The sequence below is a fragment of the Morone saxatilis genome, unplaced genomic scaffold, assembly GCF_004916995.1.
Source record: "Morone saxatilis isolate NCDOM2014 unplaced genomic scaffold, NCSU_SB_2.0 Contig18, whole genome shotgun sequence".
NCBI classification, from domain to species: Eukaryota; Metazoa; Chordata; class Actinopteri; family Moronidae; genus Morone; species Morone saxatilis.
This window is the reverse complement of record NW_023339740.1, coordinates 21,759,016-21,765,532: the sequence shown is the minus strand read 5'-3', so window position 1 is coordinate 21,765,532 and position 6,517 is coordinate 21,759,016.

Sequence of the window (6,517 nt, the reverse complement as noted above, 5' to 3'; positions counted from 1 at the left end):
CATCAAAGCAGTGAGGGATTTCAGAGAAGAGAAACCTCCTCTGCATGCTTTCTCTGATGGTCTGGCAAATGCAGCAGTTTCAAAGCATAAAGACGTGGGCATGGATGAACGATGGTTGAAGACTTCCAAAGGAGAGCTGGCTGCCAACATCAACTTTCTTTCCTTTTATGTACTTCAGTAAAAGTGATGGGGAAATATTTTGGAAATGAGAAAAAAGTGTATACTAGACAAAACTAGAATTGGTTTTAGTGGTTGTATGGCTCTGCCAACCAGTCAAGTTGTAGTTTACATCCATGTCTGTATGACTTGGAAGAAACTGAATAGAAAGTATCATAAAGTCTATTGGCTTAATAGAAGTGATAGATTATACATATGTATGATTCCAGTGAATATACATTTACCTTGACGTTATTGAGATATAGCGTTAACAAAAATCCACTGAGGCTTAAACGTTATAGCCAAAGGCAACACGTTTTCACTCAAAACTCGTCAGATACGGCAGCTTAGTCAGTGTCTCTATGCTTCAAACTATGGACGCTGTAGATACCCTCTAGCGTCAGTTTTGCATGTGCAGGGCTCTGCAGTCATGTTTGCAACAATTATTATGCAACATCCTGCTGGTAACAGTTCACATTTTATGAGTTTAAACAGTCACAGTTTGGTTAGGTTTAGGAACAAAAACTACTTGGTTAGGTTTGGGAATAAACAGTAATTGCTTATACATTTGGGAAAAGTAAAAGTAAAGAAATTATGCTACAGGAGTACCTATAGTGTCCTAGTTTGAAGCAAAGGGACACTTAATGTGAATGTGCTGCCAAAGGACAGCATTCTTGCAGATAAACGTGAAGACTTGTAGCAGTAAGTATTTGAATTTTCAAGCCTCTTATTAGGGGATTTATGCTTTTTATGCTTCAAAATGTGAAAGGTGGGGCGGAGTCCTGGACCATGCCAGGTACCTGACGGGTAACCTGCAAAAATGTTATGTAACAGGTAAAAAATATATTTATATAAACTCACAGGAACAGATATGGGAATTAAATGCGGGTGAGGGCGAGAACAAAAATGTTGTTGTTTTTGCTGTAGAAATGACAATGACAATTTAAAGCGGCAAGCTCACACATCCTCTTTGAGGAAACATGCAGCAGGAGCGGGAGCACAGGTGCTTCGCCAGTTAACAGAATCTTTTTTGAATAACACAACTCTGAAACTGCCAAAACAGGAGGACAAGGACACTATAACCCAGTAAGCTGTGAAGTTTGTTTGCAGGGACATAAGATTGTTTGAAACTGTGTGTGGAGATGGATTTAGCAAACTGGAACAGGGCTTAATTGACATCAGTGCCCAGCTGGTCTTTTAGACGCAGCAGCAGTGTAGTGACTAGTTAGTTAGAATAGTTGGAGATTGATTCAGTCAAATGGTTAATTCATGTTTCTACAGGTTACACTTATAATTGTGCAACTAAAAATATGACTGTGTGTAGCACAGGTCATGGGTCGGGTCGGGTTTAACTAACAAGATATTATGTATGTTTAACTTTTACAATCTTATCTTTGTTTTAATTAGTTTCAGTACTAGTCTTGGTCACCACGTTGTATTGGATGTATCCCACTCGTCTAAACATCGATGGCTGACTCTGCTAAGTACAAGAGAGGTAAAGATATTTAATCCAATGATCTGGCTCACTGATGATTTCATACTGAACACTTAAACTAAAGAGTAACTAAAGAGTACAAAAGAGAGTACAAAAAGAGTAGTAAAGACTACCAGAAAGCATTTGTGGTTTGTTTACCTGAAAGAGCGAGTGAGAGAGGGAGGGAGAGAGAGAGAGCACAGTGGAAAGATACTGCCCTTCAACCAGTTCACTTCTGGAAATTATTTTACTTTGAAAAGTACGTTTAAACTGTAATGAAATATGTGGATATGACTATCAATAGATGCTGTCATTGTCCCTTTTGACCTTTCACGTGCGGCTTGCGGTAAAAATAGGCGAGACCTCGACTCTCTAGTGAACCATCGCTGATGCTACAATCTGTTAACATGGGCACCGAAAATAAAAATCAAGACGTTCCACCATGCACATGCCATGCGAACGCCATGCACACGCAGGTGGTGTGAACAAGCTGTAAGTATAACAATTGATATAATGTGTTGATTAGAAAGCTTTAGAGGTGTTGGCAGACTTTGTTACTTTTGGATAGTGCCAGGCTAGTTCCTTCCCCCTGTTTCAAGTCTTTATGCTGCCTAAGCTAAGATAAGATACATATTTAAAGTACAGTCATGAGAGTGCTTTCAATCTTCTCTTCTTATCTTACTCTCAGCAAAAAAGCAAATAAGCATATTTCACAAACTGGTGCACCATTGCTCCTAAATCCAGTAAAAATTTTAACAATTCATCATATACCAGTGATACATGCCAAATATAGTATCGGTAAAACCAAGAGGTCAGTTTTGAGATCAATTAACTTTCTTGATCTGCATCAAAAAGTTTAGCACATAAACACTGAGCTGCAATCTCTAACATTATTTTAGTACCCAAAGCAGAGGCCATAATTAAACCCACACTGAAATATTTCTGTCATTTCTAGTCCGGACAGCACGGAATCCTGTGGCAAATTGTGTGCTGCCAACTACAGTATGTGGGGTCAGTCTCTCAGGCGTGTTTAGCTGGGCTGCCTTATCCCCTGTTCAATCTTGCCTTTTGTTTTCCTTCATGAAAATAAATGAAACAGTGCAGTCATCTGCAGAGGCGAGCACAGCCCTCTTGACTGAGGAGGCCTTCGGGCTTCGTCAGGCTTTTCCAGCACGTTGTCATGGCAGTTCAGAGAGAGTGAGGTAGAACATTGCAGCCCAGTGCTGCTGTGGAATGACAATAGGAAAAGGGCTAGGAAGGGGATTGCTAATGCAGAATGCCAATCATAGCAATGTTGTTCTAATGTGCTGTATGAAAGACAGGTAATGGAAACCTGAAACCACAATCCTCCTGAAGGACAAAGAAGTTATTAGTAAAGAAAGACAGACAGAGGTGGATTGTGGCACAGAAAATGTCCAAAATAAGAAATACAAAAACGACAAAACTAATCAAACTCTAACACGACTTGTCCAACTAGCTCTCTCCTAGCTCTTAAGTATACTTGCAGATTTATATTTTACTAGCTTTTCAAGACCTGAGCATTATAATTTAGGGCTTGTAATTAAAAATATTACGAACTGTGCGCTATTATTTCCAGTATGATTGTTAATCTATACTGCGTAGGATGGGAATACCACTACTGATTAGAAAGCAGAACAATGGGCATAATGAGGCTTAATGACGCAGTTCAAATGGGTTGCCCTCAAGTTGAATTCAAGCTGTTAGATCAGAAAGTTTTACAGAGTTTGCGGGTGTCTTATATTTCAACCCTCTTATATGGCTTTATTTGCTCAAAGGCTGCAAGTTTAGAGGGATGAGGAGCCAACCCAGGAGAGAGCAGTGAGGTCTTAATGAGTTACGTAATTTCCCCGGCACCGCACATCCTCTGATGTAGCACCAGCCTAAGATTTTGGAGGACTTAAATCTAATCCACAGATGGAGGGAGATTTGCAGGTAGACAGGCTGGAATTCTTATTTGATGGCTTTCTTTTTCCAGGCAGAGAGAGATGTCAGCAGCCCCCCTTTGTACAGTGACAGATTCTTCTTGCCTAAATTTGTGTGCATGCAACATTATTACTATATTCATTTTCCTAATTATTTTCCCAGTTATTTTCCTACATATTTGATTAATCTTAGGTCTATAAAGTATCAGAAGAAAGTAAAAAATGTCCTTCACAATTTCCAAGAATCCACAGTGATTTGTTTTTTGATTGATTGATTTTGATTGATCTAATATTTCAAGCAAATATTTCACATTTTTACTGAAAAATTTACTGAAGCAATTAAACAATTATAAAAATAACTGCAGAATAATGCTGTGTTTTGACTAAATGATTTATCAATTAATTGTTTCAGCTCTAGTGTATACACATCCTATGGGTTTGAGTAGAACCCGAAAACACTGACACCCACGTTACTCAAAAATTGTAAATTTAAAGAACAATAATATTCTCAATTAACCCTTTAATGCATATTCTGCCCTAAGGAGAGCTGGAACCACATTATTTCCAATCTAATTAATTATTTTTTATTGAGTTAAGCATTCAAGTCAGTGCTGTTCCTGAAATAACTACTAACACTTTCCTTGTGTTAAAAAACTGTTGAAACTCATTCTATTTGGGTTTTTCTACAAAAAGCTTAATGGCTCTTTATGAAACCTGAGGCACATAAAAGTGTCACGTATATTAATAAGAGCAGCAATGTCTGATTCTGAGGGGTTTTGATGACAGAAATTAGGACACAACTGATCACTAGAATAATTAATTGTGTGCCAAGTGATTAATCTGACAGCTCAGAAGGAGAATGTGAGCATGGGTATGGACATGCTAGTTCAAGGGACATGATCTTCACATTATCTTCTGCAGACGATTTGGTTATTTCAATTGAGAAGTTAGATTTCTTTCCACTTTTTTTACTGTTTCAAGTGTGCGGGCTCAGTTGGGAAAAGGCGATGTCACACACTGTATCTCTGAGCACTAATACACTTATGTTTCCAGGTCGCTGTCAAGCAAATCTGATCAAACCACGCCTACAGACGCTTGATAAAAGCAGATTTGATGAGTTTTTGAGGGTTGATCATTTCTGAGGAGGTTTTTTTCCCAAACATCCAATCAGATTTTTGCTTATTTAGTCAAGAATATTTAAGTTTATAGTATAATATTTTTGATTTAAAAGTTTTCTGGGGCTTTTTTCTTTTTTTTGGGGGGGGGGGTTATTATTGTTAAAACCATGTTCTAAAACTATTATTTAAATTCATAGTTAATTCTGTGTTTATTCTGCTATATACCACTGTTACTTGGACCTGTAACAGTGAAACAATGTTTGGCAAAGCGCCCATGCATTTAAAGTTTAAACAACTGTCCAGCTCAAGTCTAAAACCTAAAGTGTGTAAAACCAATTACGAACAAATAAAAAAAACTATTAAAAAGGCATTCCTGTAATTATTCCTCAAATTTACATCCAATGTTTTTATGTCAGACTCAGAAGGTTGCCTATTTTAAATCAGTTCAACAATTTTAGAGAATCCACTAATGCGTTCCCGCTTGGGAAATCTGCACTTTTGATGTAATTACTGATTAATCTTGAAATTAGTTCAGATTATTGCATCCCCAGTGGATGCAGATAAATCTGTGCCTGAGTATCCTTAAAATAGCCTTTTTACAGCCTCATTCACACAAACTGGCAGCGCTGCAGCAGGTAAAGGGATTGGCACAATTCTTTCATTTGCAATATCCTGACACATGATTTCTGTGAAAATTGAATCCTGTTTAATACTCAGAGGTCTAAAATATGCAGACTTTAGGGTAAGTGAGGTGTTATAATAATATTCAGTCTTTGCAGAATGCTTATATGAATAGTGCTAACACCTGTATGCTGTAACTCTGTACTAGTATGTACATTGTATTTAAGTACAGTTTTGAGGTACTTGTACTTTACTTGAGTATTGTAGCATGTTCTGCTACTTCCACTCCATTTATTTAATAACTTTAGTTACTAGTTACTTTTCAGATTGAGATTCATAAGAATTAACTCAAACCAATAATTCATGATGTCGTTATTATAGGTTAAGGATAAGACCATAGGAGGAATTATAAGGAGGTTAATTTAGCTTTTTCATGGGATGGCCAAATGATGGTTGTGTTTTGAAGTGGACATCAGGGACATTTAGGAAGTATTCTTTCATCCTGTAATATAGGCCAGCATACATCAGAGGAGAGAGAGAGAGAGACGAGAGAGAGATTCGGGATTCCAGCGCCAGATTCTCCGCATCCTCTCTGGGTGTGAAAGACTCAGATGCGGCGAGGGAGAATGTCGCGTCCTGTCCCTGATCCTCCTCTGGAGGTAGTATCAGGGACGCATTATTTTTTACCGGCTACAGGTGTGAACGGGATAAGCTGACAGCGCGGGGAGGGGGTGTCGGTCAGAAAGTCTGATAACTGCACAGGTCTCTCACTCAACTTAATAAAGGAAATGTCCCACAAAGCAACGTTACAGGAGCCCAAACAAACAGTAACGTAGTAACTGTAACATGTTCTTTGGAAACTTATCATGAGGGAGAAAAAAACTACCACAGATGGTACCTACGTAAAAGCGTTTGTCCTCCTGTCTGTCCTCCCGCCTGTCCTACCGCTCTTACCGCTACATTCTGCCTGGAAAAACAGCGGGGTCTGGAACCGGCGGAAAAACTCGCAAGTGTTAAAACATTCTCCTGTCTTGCGAGGTGGAGGGTCAGTTTAGCTGCTGTGATTAATATGTTAATAATTTAGAGTGAAAAAGCTTAATTCGTCCACTTTCCAGGATGTTTGGTGGGTCAGGATCTCAATCACTCACGACATTATAACAGCATCCAAATGATCTTAAAGTGTCACGGGTGTTAGTGAGGCAGGG